The following is an 18,991-nucleotide window of genomic DNA, read 5'->3' on the forward strand; positions in this document are numbered from 1 at the left end:
GCTAGAGGATTGATTATTTCCAATGCTGCTGCCTCTAGATACAATTTCGGGAATCTCAGTTTACCTGATCCTGTCCCGTTCTTGAGCGGAGGTTCCTGGGATCCACTCAGCAGCTCCACAATCCTCTCCAGGTGTAACAGGGAAAGAATCTGTACCTGCAGAGGAAGAACTCACAAGTTTAGTGCACATTTAATCTCAAGAACTACAATAAACATTCCAAAGACGATATTCACAAAGGTTCTGGCTACCTAATCTGTGAACACACACACATATGGAGTCTCTAATAAGCAGCATTCCCTACAATGGGGCCTGTGCATCGAAAACTCAGAACGGAACCTTTGATGACAATGATTTTCAAGCATATTTAAAAGAAGGAATTATGTCTCATACCAAGTTGCGTACCTGTAAAACCAGTTAAGTCAATCCCTCTCGAGAAAGACTGAGCAGTTGGTAGTTAATTACAGTGAAACTTGCTAAAGCGATTCAAAAAATTTACAGCCACAGAAATAGCCTACAAGTACAATTAATTGCTGCTCTGTTTTTACAGCATGTGCATTCCTGCTTCACAGACTGGCTGCTACAGGCTCCAGCACATGCCCAACCCCTTCCTCCACGTCAAGAGAATTGTAAGAAGCATGTATAATTGAAACGCAGGCAGCACAGGACCTTCCATAATGAATCCAGTAGGCACGAGTTTCCCTGTATATGTTGCTTGAATTTCTTCTCCTCGAGCAACCCGGGGGACTCAATAGTCATAGGTTCAATGTCCTCGAGACCCACTCCAACTAATGACCAAGGTAGGGAGACAGATTACCCTACCCGGTGGAGCAATTATAGACATTTCCAGGGATCTCTCCTGCGAACCTACAATCACTAGATTACGTTGTGCCCCTTTGATTTCAAAGGTCTCCCTGAAGCAGCCCTCGTGTTTTTTTTTCATGAGGCGTCCAGTGAGATGAGCGATAGTTGTGCAAGCTTCAACAGCACCATCATTACTAAGGATCACCTTTCTTTCACAATCTCTCCAATGAGCACAAGCAAAGGACATAGGATGCAAAAGTTCCATTTCATTCAACATTTGTTTCATTTTGGGTTGTGTGGAATCAAGGTTTCTAACTATATGTGACCTCGGAATTTTTCCTATTGGGCCACAGGAAGGTCACTTGTCTTAAATCAGGGGGTCCATTTGCAGAAAAAACTGCTTAACTGTGCATGCTCTGTTGACATGCATAGAGACTGCTTGTCTTTCTATGCATGACAAGCTCTTCTGGAGAAGAACTGCAATGTTATATGTGCCCTGATCGACCCGCACAGTAATCCTCCAACAAGGACCCTGGCCCACTTTGCCTACAGCTAATGGGCTGCCGTGCAACTAAAAAGCCATCTCTCCACCTGCGGCAGCTCTAGTTCTTCACATCACACATGCACAATGGTGGGCTGGCTTCATTCAATCACCATCTCCATGTGCTCAAGGCACTCTCGTCATTCTGGGCCCAAGAACTAAGTCAGGAGCATAATGATGGCTCGAGGGGTCTCTGCGCAAGTGCCGTGTTTGGTGGTAGTCGAGAGGGTGGGAAAACTAGGAAACTCAGGTGCCACCACCCGCTTGGTGATTTAGGGCTATAGTGTACATCTAGCACTGCCCACTCTCACTCCTAGCACCACCCTTGCAAAACCCTTGATCGTAGCCAAACAGTGAGACCTGCTGCCCTGAGAGCCTTATTCATTGATCGGGCTTTTGTTAAGCAATGGCAGTTTTCAGAAAGGAATGTGCATCTGAGCAAATCTTAGGCCCTGGAGTACATGTAACCAGTAACTGAATGTTGAAAGCATGGCTGGGGTGAGGAGAGGCCAACGGGGGCAGCAGACATATGCGCTGGGAGAGAAAGGCATTACAAGGGGACAATAGATCAGTGGCTTGCTTCACAGAAGGCAGAGGACACGACTGCCAGTTTCCACGTGTGAGCCCTCAAGCCAGGAGGGAGGATGCTTTCAGATTTAAAAGGAGCCAGGAAAATATACAAGGAAACCAGCAAAGTGGAAAGCACAGGGAAAGTGGAAATCAAGATGGCAGACAAACATCTTAAAGGTTCTGCCAGCAGATCTGCGCCTCGACACTCAGACTCATCAATCCAGTAAGAAGAGAAAAACAAAACCTGAATTCTGCATGTCAACCCCTATGTACTGCAGGCCAGGGTGTGCAACCGACTAATGGGGAATAATTATTGGTCCTGGAGGTAGGTACGCCAAGATGTAAAATAGTGCAGTGCTCCGTGCTGGGTATTTCACTGCCTGAAAAAAAAAGCAGCGGTGGGCAGGAGTGGCAAATCGTGAGCATTGCAGCGAGTGGTAGAGAGGTGAAGTGCATGAGCAGAGTCAGGAGGAAGAGGATTGGGAATTGAAGGGGAAGAGAGGAGAAAGGGAACGAGTGGAAAAACCTTGAAAGAAACTTGGAGATAGGAGGAGCATGGAGAAAAGATTGTGATTAAGAACGGAGGTAGGAAAAAGACTGAAATTTACAAGACAGATAAGAGAGGAGTCTGGAAAGCAGACAATGGAGCGAATAAAGGAAAGGAACAGAGTGGTCAGACCAGGAAAGAAGAAGTCAAGTACAACACCATGGGAGGAGGTTGAAAGTGGGGTAGTGGAGGGAAGAGTGGAGGTAGAGCAGAATGAGAGGAAGGGGGACAGACTCCATACCAGTGGTGCACTACAAACTGACGAAAGGAAGGAGATGAAATAAATTAAAGTAGGAGTAGAAGATAACAAGCAAAGAGGGGAGATAAAGAAGGCTCAACCACTGTGGGGTGTCAAGGAGGAAATCGGAAAAGTTGTAGTGAGAAAGGGAAACGACATAAGTCTAGGATAGAAACCAGATCTGGGACCCTGCATTGCCAGGAGGGCTGTACTCGCAATCATTGAGCACAGGTGAAGAATGTGGCAGAGTCGATGAATAGCAGACCAAACCCATGGCCTATTTAAGCCTGGCACAAACTAACAGGCAAGGAACCACAGACTACAGCCCCCAAGCCTTGACAGGTGGAACGGGACCCCCCTATGAGAATGACCTCCTGACAAGACAACGGCACAGTACCCACTCAGCCAAGATGAGCATAAGTGGAGGGTGGACAATCAAAACCCTACAAATTGAGTAGGACTTTTACCTGACCACCAAAATACAATATCCAAGGTTAGCTAGGGACAGACCGAAGGACTATGGTCCTTAAGCAAGCTAGAATTGCTCATTTTGTGTTTTGAGTTTTCTACTCTAGGCCACTGGACTGTTTGTCAAATGCACCCACTTGAACCTCAATATCTGAGTCCTGCGTTTTCTGGTGATCCCACGGCCATGAGAGGGAACAGAATCTTAGTCAACAGGGAGAATCAAGGGTTATTTCTGAAATGCGACAAATGAGATGCTTATGCCAAGGCCAGCACGCTGAGCACAGGATGAGAACATGTGTGGCCATCTTTAAGTCAATTTTATTCACCTTGAATCCGTGCCAAGTGTAAACAAAGCCAAGACAGGGTAAAATAAATGCATCGCTCACCGACAGTCTGACATGTACAGCAATTAATACAAAAATAATACATTCTAGAATATGAGGTCCACAGAAAGTGCGATTACTAGCCCAAATCATGAAGAATCACAACAAAAACATCAATGGCATCATGTATAAACGGCTAGGTATTCAGAGTGTAAAAATGAACCTGCAGTGAGTACCAGAGTGAGGGCAATAGAGCCATCGACTGTACATATAACTAATGTAGCTTGAGAAAATCAGACGCAGATCAAGAGCAGTATGTGTAAAGAGTTCGGTCTCCCACCAAAGATGAGGATATGTAAAAGCAATCATTCATAATATTGAAGCAATGGGCATTATATCGCCAAGCAATAATTATTCTGATTCTAACCACTTACTCTACAGTGCACTCTAAATACGGGAATATAGACACAACTAATTATGTAGCAAGCCGGTTACATGTCTGATTTAAGCCGCTCTCTAGCCAGCATTGCATCGTGGAAGCAAATCAGGGGAAAAGTTAAGCATGTATGAGATGGATGGGCGTAATTTTAGGGGGGGCAGGGGTGTTCCCCCCCCCTCCCCCCCAACTTTCATGGCACACCATTTTGGCCCCATTCATTTGGCTGGTGCACCTTTTCATCAGATGTCATGTCCCCGCCCCCCAACATTTTCAGCAAAGTTACTCCACTGATGAGATGTATGGTTCTGCACAGTGGAGATGGCGCCACAGCTCTCAGCCAACACTGGCATCTCTCCGTTTCTCGTGGTCACTAATAAGCAGGGCAGTCTTTCTTATTGAGGGTCCTAAGGGACAGTCCAATATGCAGAGGGAAGAATTACCAAGAGCACGTCTTAGGGCTATTACAAATGCATGATCTGAAGGAATGTTTTTCAAGATAGGCCTTTGCTAACTCCAGAGAATTCAAATGGCAGGAAGACTCTTCTCGAGAGGATAACGCTTCAATACACCATCTGCAGGTTTCACTGCATAAATGTGTCCCACGTATCACGGGGGCTTAGATTATATCTGCAGACTTCGCACACTTCATGAGGTTGGCTAATTATGTGCAGATGCATGTTCAGGTCCTTTATCATGCAGAAGTTTAATAAACAGATGGGTGTACGCCTCACAAACCCATGAAGAGTATGCATTTCTATGTGAACGCCGGCCTGAGGTGAAATTACATAAAGAATTACAAATAGACAGTCAAAAGCTTGATTAATCACTCAAAACAATCTATATCCTTAAATAGTTGACACATATAGGGGTGTATCGAACAGCATATTTAGTATTCCACCGAATAGTTTGTCAAGTGTTTGGCCTAATATTCAGCTTATGCCTAATAGTTGTTTTGTTTAATAAAATAATGTTGCAAACTTTAAAACTACACTTTTATTTTTAAAATTACTATTTTAAATATTTGATCCCATGTTTCATTTATTTTGCTTCATTTGCTGTGGATAACAAAAATACCAAAATGTAATCTAGAAGTTAAATTGGGAGGTGAAACACGACCTTACAAAGTATGCAGTTGGAGAACCAAGATGGCACCATGAATAAGGCCCTGAGGGCACAGCGAAAAGAGGGGCGAGGATTGCCACCGGGCCCCCTCCAGGTCACAAGAGAAAACGCACTCCATGAGAGGTACCAGAAGCAAATTCACAGAAGAAACCCGGTCAACACCGACTGCAGAGAAGGTACGCAATTCTCCCAAAGCTGCATATGGTAGATATGCAATGCAAAGAGTGAGTGCGTGTTGAAAGAGAGGGAGCTCCCTCCAGAAAATACATTGATTGAGCCACATAATAGGGGGCAATTTAGAAGGCTAATCCAATATAACCAACAATGAAGAAGCATCATAAGTGCATATACGAGGGCGCAGGGTCCAACAAAAGAAAAGGGACTGAGAATGACATAAGAAGTGGTGATAGACTGGGATCAAGAGATTGCAAAGATTGGCGAGGAGCAATCCTAAAATGACTAAACCCAATAAGATTTTAGGAGGCGACAGCACAGACTTGGAACGGTTTGCATATGAGTCATCACATTACAATACTCAAGAAAGATAGCCTGCCACAATAGAAATGACAAGAACCATGCTGCAGGAGATAATGGTGGTCCTAAAAAGTAACCATACCCCACTTTCCTCCTAGATGAGGCCATCATTGCAAGGGTGGACAAAATACAGGCAAAGAGCTGACAAATTTAACTAAAGAGGCTGATAAAAAACAGCCGTGGTGGGCTCAATTGCAGAACTATACTAGACTGACACAGCATCAGACATCAAAGTAAAATCTCTGCAGATTAAGATTGACGATTTAGAAGGAAAAACAAAGAGAAATAATGTACGTGTGAAGGACTTGAAACCTATATAAAGATATATGGAAATGATAATAGCCAAACGACTCCCCACTCAAGTGGGTGCACAGATTACAGTCCCCCTACAGGGACGCAATAAAGGGCAAAAGACATGGGGGGTGTCGATTATGAAAATATGACCATCAGATTCTTTCTAGATTTCAGCCCCAGGGGGTAAACTCTCTGCAAGCAATTTTAAAGAGTTAAAAGAGCACCCAAAAAGATCGAATACGATATGCTCTACCCCGGAAGGTCTGAATAATGCTGGCTTGCAAAACATTGTACACCAATATCAAAGTTGGGATACAGTTCCTCTGAGGGACTTGTATAATGCCAATCTATCGGAGAAGAGAACAGAGTCACCAAAGAGGTGATAATGTGCGACAGGTACAACAAAGAATAACTACGGGCTCGAAATTGACACGCATGAAAACCACCAAAATGGTATTTTAAAAAGTTCATACTGGACTGTAACAGAAAACAGTCACCATGCGACTACCCAAGCTTATTGAAGAATATACAACAGCCTAGTTGATAAACTGAGGAGACGCCTGGGGGGTGAGCTGTTTCTATCACCCAAGACGGTGGCAATTAAAGATTTTCAATAGTCTCAAGTTTAAACTTTAAGAGGGGTATTTCAATGATAGTTGGGGTTGATCAGTGTGGAAGGAGGGGACATGTGTGACAGAGGCTACTAAATAGGTGTTTTCAAACTGTTATTAAATACATATGTCACAGAGGAGCAATACCACAAAAGAACGAACATTGAAAGTAAAAGAACATGCTGTACAAGATATTCAGTATGGGAAAAAAATTACAATTATTAATAGATTTTGTTAGTAGAAATCGCATTTGGCTAGTAGCCCTCGGAAATGCACTACCAAGGGTAGGGGCGAAGGAAGCTGCCATGCATCAGACGCAAACTATGCAACAAAGATACACAGATCAATAGGATTCAGGCTCATAGAATTAAAGAAAGGTACAGAGAGGAGATGTATAGTAGTATCAGGAACAGTGAAAAATAGCAAACTGACAATCAATATATAGGTCCATGATCAATAGGATACAGGATTCTTTTTTTTTAAAACTAATGGGAAACATTAGCGCCAAACACAATTCTTTAGTGACATGGCTGAGGCTCTTGAATGTCATATGGGACACAAGTAAAGAGGCATTTCCATATCCAACGGTACAGGGACACCTACATATTCCCGGCTACGATGAACAAGACTAGAAAGAGATACAAGAGCTCCAGCAAAAAAACGAATATAAAGTGCAGGCAAGATACATTGGCATTACTACAAAAAATTAAGGGACACCACAGATACCAAAATTAAACATATGATTGGGCCTCTGGGTGCTAGAAGCTATGGAGAGATTAGGATCTGCAAGAGCACTATCATGGCTAATACATTGAGGAGAAAAAAATTAACTTGTTTAATGAGGGCTATGCAAATGGGAATCTACCCCCACCCCTTTGAAAATAGCTAACGTAGTGGTATAACTGAAATCAGGCAAACCAGAAGTGAATTTACCTACCACCCCCAATCATTAATAAATCTAAACAACAACATGCTAGCAAAATCTCGAAATGTATCCTACTGCATATTGCAGAATTAATAGACCTCGATCATTCTGGGTTCATACCAGGACAAGCTACACAAATTTGATTTGAGAAGCATAGAAATTGTAGACCCAAACAGACTATTGCAGCTTATCTCGATGTTGAGAAAAGCATTTGAATTAATGGAATGGAACTATTTATGGGAGGTATTGCAAAGATGGCATTTAGTCCCAATATAATAAAATGGATCAAACTACTATACTGTATATCAAGAGCCAAACAAATGAGCGAATAGGACAATATCTGAACTAATAGGTTTAAAGAGACAAACAAGACAAGGAGGTGCATTAACCCCGAACATAGTTCGCAATAGCAAATGAACCTTTAGGCAGACTGCTCAGACAACCTCACACACAGAGGGATAACATTAGATAAACAGTTTGCTAATATCCTAATATGCAGAGGAGATGGTAATGTCGGTTGACGGACAACAAACCAAACTTCCCTCTTGAATGGCCGAAGTAAATAAACGTGGGCAACAAGCTGGAATACAAGTATACTGCTCAACATCAGAAATTATCCCATTAACAGGCAATACCATAAATAGGCCGTAGTATAAGGACTTTCAATAGAGTCACTCAGCGACCAGGTACCTAGGAGTTAAAATGAGCAGAGACCCTTAAGATCTATACAAGCTAAATTATTGCCCACAACTAGATTATCTGATATCGAGGGGGGGGCAACTGGATTGCCCTACCCATCTCTATGACTGGCGGAATAGCAATAACAAACATTTTAGAATTACCAAGACCAGTGTACTTATGCCAGGCACTACTATTAACACTATTCAACGATTTTTTCAGAGCAATAAATACCTCGCAAAATAATGTGGGGTGGTATAACTCCCAGACTAAAGTGGTAAATAACAAAACCATACTCAGAAGGTGGATTAGCAGTACCCAATATCCAAGATTATTATTGGCAGAACAGGCACACTTCGCTGCGTACTAGAATAGGGATGGGGAGAACCACTGCATGTAATAAAACAGGCATGGGTTGAGACGGCGACACCCAACTCCCCGCAGGTGAACTGTAAGAAGATTCCAAAGGGACTAAACCCAATACAGAGTACATACTGGGCCTGGGACAGAATAAGTTAGAGGTCATACACCTATTCACTCCAAGGCTAGAAATATGGCACCCCAAAAGCGCCATCATTCTCATTTACTAAAGATATGAGTAGGCCATGGCAAGAATATGTATTTAGCAGGTAGGAACATGTAGTTAGAAATTGCAAATTTATTACAACACAAGATACAATACTTAAATTCCCACAAGAGGTCAAAACTAAGGTAACCCTACAATACTATCGGATGAGAGCAAAGATGAGAACACATTTGACTGTATTCCTAGTACCATCAAATATACACAGCATGATAGACATAATATCCGTGTGCAGTAGAGCAAGGCTACTCAACTGTATGCCAAATTACAAGAAAACGAATTGCAAAGTGAAAGTGCAGCATAGCAGAGGTGAAGGGAAGGCACCCACATGGGCATTAGTGCAGTTCTATCTGCCCTAAGTTAAGTTATGTTGATTTATCCTCAGCACATCGCTGCCATTTTCATGGTCTCCAGGACCTCTTGTGGTGGTTTCAGGTAGAAAGAGAGATAAGAAATAGGTGTTGTGCTCAGCAGCTGATGCGTGTAGAACCTGGCACCTGTGTTTGTTGGTTTTCAAGGTGAGTTTTGTTTTGTACACTGGACGTGTATTGTTTCCAGATGGGAGAGTTCCAGTGTCTGAGCTTGTGGGTGTTTTGAGGCTGGTAGGGGGTTTATGAGTTGGTTTGAGAGGGGTGTGCAGTTTAGGGGTATTTAGTGGGTGAGTTTTGTCTAGCCATCTGTGTTGTGGATGAGAAATGGAGAGGGTTAGTGGGTTTGGGGTATCAAGTTGTGAATAATCCCTGGTTACAGTGGAGCTCTGCAATCCCTTTTTCCTTGCTTTTTTTATTATTGGGGCACTCACCTTTGCACAGGTTTGGGGTTTGTGTTGCTTCAGAAATGTGTGCGACAATGTTGGGGTTGTCTGGGTGTGGAGAACAGACTAGAGTAGAACTGATGTTGTAGTGATTGTTTCGGGAGTCTATGGGCCTCGTTACGAGTCCAGCGGTAACCCTGCCAGTGCTACCGACTGGTTGCCACCGGACACATATTTTACCGGCACCTGACTTCTCGGTGCCACCCGGCTATTACAAGTCAGGTGCCGGTAAAATGTAAGTCCCCATTTCCATAGAGTCTGATACGACTCTATGGGAGTGGGGACTCTGAAGCACCGGCACAGTTGCTAACAGTGCCAGCGCTTCCGTGGACGCAGCACCCAGTAGGGTCAGACTTGTTGGGCACAGCGGCCATGGCAGGCAGACACGTAGTTTGCCGGTCCGGAAACAAGGATGCAAGTTTACCAGTACCCTTGTTTCCGGACCAGCAAAGTTATGAGGCCCTATAACTGTCTCAGGTGGAAGAGTTTTCTTGGATAGATTTATCCTTGATAGATTTCGGTATATCTACCGCTTATACTATACTCTGACATTTCTGTGTTAAAACATTTTTTTCACAAAAAAAGAACCAAAAAGAATAAATGCCCGAAAATGTTCAACAAAGTCTGCTGATTTTTAGCACATGGTTTGGGTGTGCAGCAGACAAACAATTTGTCAAGAAATACACATTGGGTCACAATCAATGCTATGGTCCCCAACTCCAATTTTGGGTGCCTACTGAGACTGTTTAAAGATGACCCAGATTACAACACTACATTTATACGATTATCTCCATTACTGGCCAAGTGTACAATTGCAATGAGTTGGATGGCCGCAAAGGCTCCCAGACAAACGGGACATGAAATTATATGATACGGGCATGTGAAATAGAAACAGATATAGGAAATATAAGCAACCTGATGCTGCCCGAAAGATATTTGGCAAGGGTTTTGAGATCATTTACATTGAACAGAAGAAGATAATCAGGTTGAAGAAGCACAGGCAAGTAGCTGAGCAGGCTGTCTGACCTACGAAATGGGATAGCAACTAGAAACTATGTGAACTATAACAACGACATTCTTACAGGCCATGAACAGTAAGGATGTGAAATTAACTATCATACTCGGCCCGACATTTCAGATAATGCAAGAGCTAAAACATAGATAAGGAAGGGAGGGGCAGAGTGGGAAGGAAATGGAAACAGACAGGCGACTACCGTACTAGGCCTGACGACATTTCTGGTAGAGCCGGAGAAAAACAAAAGGTGAGGGAGAGGGGTGCAGAAAGGGAGGGCAGGAACAAAACAAGCGACTATCCTACTAGGCCTGACAACATTTCAGATAGGGCTGGAGGGGGGGGGGGACAGTAAGGGGATGGGGGAGCGACAGACAAGGTTGCTATCATACTAAGTCCAGGGACAATTCTGATAGTGTAAGTGCATAGAAGAAAGTAAGGAGAGGAGGGGAAGAGATAGGAGAGAACAGAAAGTAAGCAGTGGAAAAAAAGAGTGGAGAAGCAAGAGGGGAGAGCGAATACAACTGCAGAAGTCAGTAGTAACACATAATGTTGCAAGCCAGGATACAAGATGAAGATGGGAACAGCAAGATTCAGGGTCACCAGTACAAGATGCAAAGGAAGTTCAGCATGAGAGTTGAGAAAGGGTAATGCACCGTGAATCAATGAAGTCCATAAAAGTAAAATCCAGCATTGGCCACAAGACGGTGATGGTGAAACCAGAATGTAGCAGGACAGACTTCTGTGTGCGGGAAGGGGGGGGGGCACAAAGGAACAACACAGGGGACCAGAGAGGGTAGGGATGACCTGTGGCGATAGAGGGTGCAAACACATGTTGGTGCATGCTTACCTGCTGTTTTAGCAGGGGTTCAGGTCTTGGATCCTCCTGGTTTGAACAGGTCCAAACATAAATTGCCCTTTTCTTTGACTTTCCCCTCGCTTTGGACGCCCGGGCGAGAGACGCCCTTGATCTAAGAGTTAAGAGCAGGAAGGAAGAGGCAGGGCTAAGAAGGTGGGTGATGCTTAGGCCAGGTGACCTAGATCCACTTAGACCTGCTCCCCAGATGCAAAGGAAAAGAGGCTGGAGGGCTCCTTAAGTAGGGAAAAGAGCGGCAAGCAGGAAGGCACCAGGTGGGCGGAGCTTAGGCCAGGTGACCTAGATCCACTTACACTTGCTCTCTAGCTGCAAAGGAAAAGAGGCTGGAGGGCTCCTTAAGTAGGGAAAAGAGCAGCAAGCAGGAAGGCACCAGGTGGGCGGGGCTTGCTAAGTGGCGAAAAAGAGCAGCAACCAGGAAGGCATCAGGTGGGCGGGGCTTAGGCCAGGTTACCTAGATCCACTTACACCTGCTCCCCAGCTGCAAAGGAAAAAAGGCTGGAGGGCTCCTTAAGTAAGGAAAAGAGTGACAAGCAGGAAGGCACCAGGTGGGCGGGGCTTGCTAAGTGGTGAAAAAGAGCAGCAACCAGGAAGGCACCATGTGGGTGGAGCTTAGGCCAGGTGACCTAGATCCTGTTACACCGGCTCCCCAGCTGCAAAGGAAAAAAAAGATATCGGAGTGCTGCTTATTTCCCCACAGTGTGTGGTGCTCATTTATCGACCTCGGAAGGATGAAAGGCAGAGTGTGGCCCTGCTGGGATTCGAACCTGCGTCAGCAGGCTCTGATGTCAAAGCAAGTACTCTACTCACAGTGCTATCTGACAGTTGAGATAAAAGTGCCTCCTCAATTTTAACTACTGAACGCATACCAGAATTATATTGCACATTAAGTTTAAAGGCATGTTGTGATTACCCTTGGAAAACGTTCCCCTTTATGTTTCTGTATGTTATATATTTTGGAAATCTATATTAAAGCAGTCATTGATCAGTTGCAAACACTAAATAGATGTAAAGAAGGACGGTCCAAATGTATGGAAGCATGATGTATATGCAAAGCGTGTGCTACTCAAAGTGACAGGCTAAGCTAATACAAAGCACTGGAGTGCAATCAACAAAATCAATATTGCTGTTTGCAATTGCGCATCACACACATTGCAATCTCTTACATCATGCAAGGTAACTTGGGTGAAAAGTGCGTTTCAAACCTTCCTGGCAGCTCACATAGAAATGTATAAATGGCTTCTGTGCACTTGTGCAGGACACAAGTCTAGGGTACATGTAAGGGGAGTAAACTCCATCGCCCGACAATTCTCCCCCCACATCCTGAAGACCGAATGACAGAGGACTCTCCCAGAGAAGCCAATCGGGTTGGACTAGGGGTAATCACACATAGGAAAGCCTGAAATTTGAAAGACTCTGCCCAAATGATCAATGCTCCAAGGAGGCTCATGCCTGTTCGCAGGTCGCTCAAATCCACCAAATCTCAATCCACGTTTACTTGCACCGCTAACTTCCCACCACACAGGGGTTGAAGGGCTCAAAAGCTTTTTCTATGCCTCGCACTCCTTAATTCCTCCACCCTGCAACGCCAGCAGTTACTATCCTGTGTATCTAGATCTGCCCACACAAAAAAGGGCTCTCGTCTCTCAGATCTTTCCTAAGGGGGCAGACTGGCATTTAAGGTTTTTAGAGAGATTTCCTAATAAGAAAGTCTTCCAATGTCCAAACATCTAACAATTTCACCCACAGATCATAGCTCAAAGAAGTTTCACAAACAGAGCATAGCTCTCCGAGTATGTCCCATACTGAGGTTTCATGGCTATTTTGCTATAGTGCCCCCTCGACGACAGGCCCACAGGAGAAATTGATAAATTACACAACATGAAGTTCCTCTGAGGTACTCAAAGACAGGGGCATATCACTGTCTGACGTACAACTTAATACTTAAGCCTTCGTCATCTCCACTACTTGTTGTGAATTATTCAAGTTTCTACAAATGCATTTCTCATGGGAGCAAACCATGCATCCTCACTACTCCTCTTCAAAACACAAATATATGCACCTTAGTGTAATATTTCATCAGGAAATGTGGTAGGTCAGAATCACGAGACGCACAAGAAGGCAATGGTATCCGAGCACTTTTAAAAATAATAATTCTTTGAATGAAAACAAAGGCCTACCTGTCCCAAGCCTAAGTTTCTTAGCTGTACTCCAGACAGAAATAAATAAGAGGGCGTTCGTCAGGATCTCTTACATAAATGAAGTCCTTGGCCCAGAATCCTATTGTAATCCTATTGTAACCTGAATTCTCTCCCAACACAAATACAACCAAAACATACAAATAAAGGGACTGTTGCTGGTTTGACACCCCATCCTTTGTGTCTCTTTACTATAGGCTCCTCGACTATACACACAGTCCCAAACATGCACTGAATTGCTTTTCAGTCTCTTTCCTTTGCAACTTGGGTTTAAAAACGTATTTCACCCTTCTAATCCGGGATTCGTTCAGTGTCTCTCCCCTTGGTCCTTTTCCCAGACCAGGGTCAATCACAAAAAAATACAAGGATTTAGCAAACAGACATTGATAAAAATGGAAGATTTGGGGATTGGCTCTTGCCTACCGTCGATCAAGTGCTTCTGCTAAGCTCTTATTGAATTATCGTGATCCTACCAGGCTGCACTGTCACAAGCAAATTGTTGAAATGTGAGGTACTGACTTTACACAAAGGGTGGTACCCTTAACTGATCATGTTGTTTCGGACCATGAACCTCAAGAACATTTCTGTTCATGTAGTGGAAATGGAAAGCAGGCACCTCCCAGTTGAGTGGATGCAAGAAAATGACGTTCCTGAAGTCATGCTAGGATATTTCGGAATGTCAACATTCTCAAGTTTTGCTTTCTTAGCAATTTTATTGAGATAGCCAGGTTGCACGATCCAAGATGGGCCTCTACTTCCCATTCTTTCTATTCAAAACAGTAAGAGGGCACTCTCATCTGGATTATTAGGCATTAGATGTTTAGGGTACGCATTATGTATAGCTCAAGTTTTTATTTGTATATTTATTCATATGCTAATTTGACTTTCTTATTTATTAAAAACAAAATGTATCAACTTCTAAGTGTACCTCCAATGACATAAGGTGCCATCACTCACCTAAACCAAGGGAGAATGGTGCACAAACGTTATTTCTCCAATATTTGCATTTAACACACAACAAAACTGATGTGCAAAAGATGACAGTTCCTTCATTTTTTTTTTTTTTGTTTTTTTTTTAAAGGTCACACCCCAGATGGTTTGCCTTTTATGTTATTCAACATGATAATTTCCTTTTTGTCTTACTAGGAAATTCCTCAGGGAAATGCATGTCACTGAGTGATCTTGGGTATTGCCATCTGCTGGAACTCGCAAACCACTGACCCCCAGACCTCTACCTGTCAGCATCCCTCAGGAATCAGTCCTTTGACCTGTGATCTTCACCCTCCATACCTGTGCACTAGCAAGACTTATCTGGTCCTTTTGATCTCACTGTCACCTCTTTGCTGACAAAACTCAAATATGTGTCTCCTTTCTCTCCTTCACCCCCCAGCCATCTGGGAATGGATTACCAATTGTCCCACTGTCATCCGTCACTGGATGTTTCTCTCTGCTACATCATACTGAACTCTTCAAAAACAGAAGCCATATTCTTCATCAACTCTTTCAACAAAATTCCTGCCCTCCCCTACATCTACCTCGCCGGGCCTTGCTCCCTCACTCAAGGCTTACAACCTCGGGTCCTCTGATACGGACCTCTGCCTGCAACAATGTATCAATAGCACCACCTCTGCTGCTTGTATGAACCTTCCTAACATTTGTGCAAATGCGTTTATTTGTTACTCACACTCGTGCTCAGCAAACTACACAGATCCTCCCACATGTTTACCTACCAGAACTATGCTGGTTGGCTCTCCAAGCACAACTGCTCTCTTTTCAAGTGCCTTTCCTTTTCCTGGTCTACAAACCTTTCAATGGGATTGCACCTAAATTCTGACTGAAACTGTTTACTAATCATTTTGTTCCCTCCGCGCCCCCTCAGCACTCAATCTCACTTTTCCATGTCACCCTTGTGCTTCATTTCACTTCCGTTCTTTCTCCCTACTTGCCCTGCTCCATTGGAACACTGACCATCACAATCACAGCCAGCCCAACTGTGGATCTCTTCAAAGCTCAGCTTAAGCGTCACATATTTGCCGAAGACGTAGCACCCCTGCCTTTTCACACATCCTCCCTACCTAACCCCACCACTCCCTCCAGTGCCACATAATAATGCAATAATTCAGTTTTGTATAGGTCTACAGCACTCTTTAGTTTTAATAACCTGCACTCCTAAACCCAGGTTAATGTTACATTTGTATGTCGCCAGTTTCTTTTTTGTGTGTTTTGTCCCCTGGCTTATGTCCCATTTTGTTCCCACTCTCAAATTGGCTCACAACGTGTTCCTTTATTTGTGCTATTCCACAGGCACCCTTCTCTGGAATACCCATGCCTTCTGTAAACGTGTTATTGTAGGTAAAATCAGATCAAAATTAATATCTTCCCCTTCAAACACAGACAAACACCTCCATTTACTTTCTGACTATACTGCAGCGTTGACAATCCAATACACACGTTCCCATTTTATGTTGCGATTCTACCCGACAGTGCAAGTTCTCAAGGACACCGCTTTGGGTCATTTCCACCTCAATTACTTCTGCATTTTCTTCCTCTATCCATACATCTGCGTTATATTAGTGAATCTTGTCTGCTAGCTGAACACATTGAATATCTTTCATGGAGACTTTAAACCAATAGTTTTTATTAACTTCAAGAATTAGCCAGAATGACAAAATTGGATTAGGTTGTCTGATAAGATAAAATGCAACACATCTCGAGTGCAATTTAGGAATGTCCCTACATTGCACATCAAGCAGCTCGGTTATGAGTTGAATACAAGTGTTGGAGAAAAAAATAAATGTTAGTGCGCAGTGTTTTCAGTACATCTCGGTGAATGGTGGCAACACATTTGTAGGGCATGTTTAGTTGATGTGTTTGCTTATAAATAAATAGAAGAAAAGAAAGCGAATGTACACAATGAAAAATATGCAATTAAAAATATAAACAAATTCATTATTTTGCTACACAAAACAGTTACTGGGATACTCTTAGTAGTTGAGGATAGGGTGTTCCCTTTTGTTTGGATAATTATTCTTGGAATGTTCCCGCATAAGCACTCTAGAATTCAAGTCAAATATTTGGCTAGGATTCTTCTTCTTAAACAAGAGAAAAAGAGTAAAAGCCCAGGTTTGATTAAGAGTAGGAGAGTCATTCAAATAACCCCCCTAATAAATTGGTCCTTCTTGTCTCAAAGTCTGTCTTTCGGTTTTGTGGATACTGGACCGACGGGTAAATGAGCAGAGGTTTTATGAGTCCTAGTGCATGTCCTTGCTGATGAAAGGAGTACACCCACTTGCCAGTTGTGTAATCTTCACTGTTGATGACTGTATGGAGAAATTCATCCACCCAACGGGTGGTCAAAGGGAAACAGCCCTGGCGCCCGGTCTGCTACAACAACTGGTCGTTGGCCAGGGCAGGTGTCAACCTGCAGTTACCATATTCCATAGCTTGTCCATAAACTATTTTTTTTATTATTGGCGATATTAAACCCAAACCGGTGCTAAACGCAGTTCACCAGAGCATGAAATACCCCCCCGACCCTCCATCTGACATTTTACCCAACAGACTTTCTCACTGGAGGCTCTGGTGCACACCTTCAGCAATATTCAAAATCAACACATTTATTGGCTCTTGAAAGATGAAGCAATAGATTTGAATCATATGGGACATGTGGATGTTTGATATAGATGGCCAGGATAAGCCACATATGCAGATTGCTATCCCACTACTCTGATATACATCATCTGGGTCTCTGCACCTCTAAATGTGATCAGATACCTTTGGGCCAAGCATGCTAAATAAATAAAATACAAATAAAGGGCCTTCAACTTTGCTGGTTACAGCTCAGGTTGCAGAAGCAATGGTGGTGGTTGTTGCACTGGTATTATGATCTGTGGTGCCATATATGTCTATATAGAAACTCGTTTGGAGGAAGCCGGGCACAGTTGGTGGATGTGGGGCAGAGGTTTTTTTCCGGATTGGAAACCAGATGTTAGAGTATTCTGTATATGAAAGGACAAGAAATTAGCAGGCTGAGGCACAAGGTGCTCAGCAACATGGGAGATAGGGTGAAGCTTTTTAGAAGGCCTTGAGATCCTTGTCTTTAGGTGGTTCTGGTTTATCTTTATATATTTTCTACAAAATCTACAGTGTTCAAAAGATTATAGAGATGGTTTGTTGCTTGTGGACAGTGATCTCGATGATATGTGCCGACGTGTAGTAGAGAAACCATTTTATGTTTTTCTGATGGGAAAGCAATGAAAGCTGTGCAATTGACCATAGCTTTGTAGACCGGTCATAGCTACACTTTTGCATTTACCTGCATCCAGAATAGGCGTTATGGTGCGCAAATCTCTATTTCATTTTGTCACTCTAGGTTTCCACATTTCATTTACCTTGGTGTACATTATGTATGCCCTTGATCGAAAGGTCTATCTTTGTGTGTCGAAGTATGCATATAAACTTGGCCACGGCGCTCTGTATTGAGAGCTTTCCAGTTGACAATGGCATTGCTAGTCATTTAAGCAACCGCAAGCATTCTCCTTCTGTATTCTGAACATGGTCCTTGCTAGTTGATACTTTGCTCGTTGATGCTTGCAAAGTCCATGAGGGTCACCTGAATAACAAAGCCGATTACAGGGTGTTCAACACCGGGATGACTTTGGGAAGACAGTGTGCCCCAGGGTCAGGTTAGTGCCTTTCACCATTTGATCTCTGGAATCTTCGTGCATCCCTCCAGATCAGCCCTTTTACTGGACAGGGGAGCTTTCATGAAATCTGTAGTAGTGTGCTTAGTGGATTCTGCCCATGACTCTGCATAAGAACCCAGAGTGAGCCGGCATATAAGCTTCCTAGGTCAACCCGTCAAGGTCTTTGCATGGAACCCACAGAAGATTCACAGTCCTCCATTAATTGGCAAGGGTGTATGCAATAAACACATAGACAATGATCATTCTTATGAACATTTTTAAGACTACCACACATGCAGGTTCTGAAAGGAGACGTCTTAGGGCAGTCAGAGTAAGTGAGGTCTGAAGCTTCGGCCATGATGAAATCTAACTTTAGAAAAATAAGGTTTTCTAAGGATCACTTCTGACAGAAGCCTACGATGGGCTTACATTCCTGTCGATGGCTAAAGATGGAAGGTTTGTCTCAGGAGGATAGTTTAGGGGCAACGTGCGGGCCTTGGAAGCAAGACGATACAGAACACAGGTTCGATCCCCGGGTCTGTACTTAAAAACCTCTGGGTATTAAGCGCGTTATAAATAAATCAATCATATCGTAAGGTTTGATTTATCTACAAACCCTCTGAAATGAAAAGATTTGCTTTTTTTCAGTCCAGGACACTGAGGATCAGATGAAATCTGCAGGATTCTTAGAACAATTATCCAATTAAAGAATCAAGAGTCTAAGAGGCCCCTCA

At 43.3% G+C, this 18,991-nt stretch overlaps 1 protein-coding gene across 3 annotated transcripts in view; it reads right to left on the bottom strand.

The window, feature by feature from the left end:
* Positions 1-18,991, bottom strand: part of OSBPL3 (oxysterol binding protein like 3) — a 1,742,686-nt gene that overhangs the window by 1,152,632 nt on the left and 571,063 nt on the right. For all 3 annotated transcript variants that reach the window (XM_069648200.1, XM_069648199.1, XM_069648201.1), the window contains one exon: positions 65-155. The gene's annotated coding sequence lies outside the window, so the exon portion shown is untranslated. The remainder of the gene's footprint in view (positions 1-64; positions 156-18,991) is intronic.

This window comes from Ambystoma mexicanum, chromosome 2q, assembly GCF_040938575.1.
Source record: "Ambystoma mexicanum isolate Mex_15411 chromosome 2q, UKY_AmexF1_1, whole genome shotgun sequence".
Classification (NCBI taxonomy): domain Eukaryota; kingdom Metazoa; phylum Chordata; class Amphibia; order Caudata; family Ambystomatidae; genus Ambystoma; species Ambystoma mexicanum.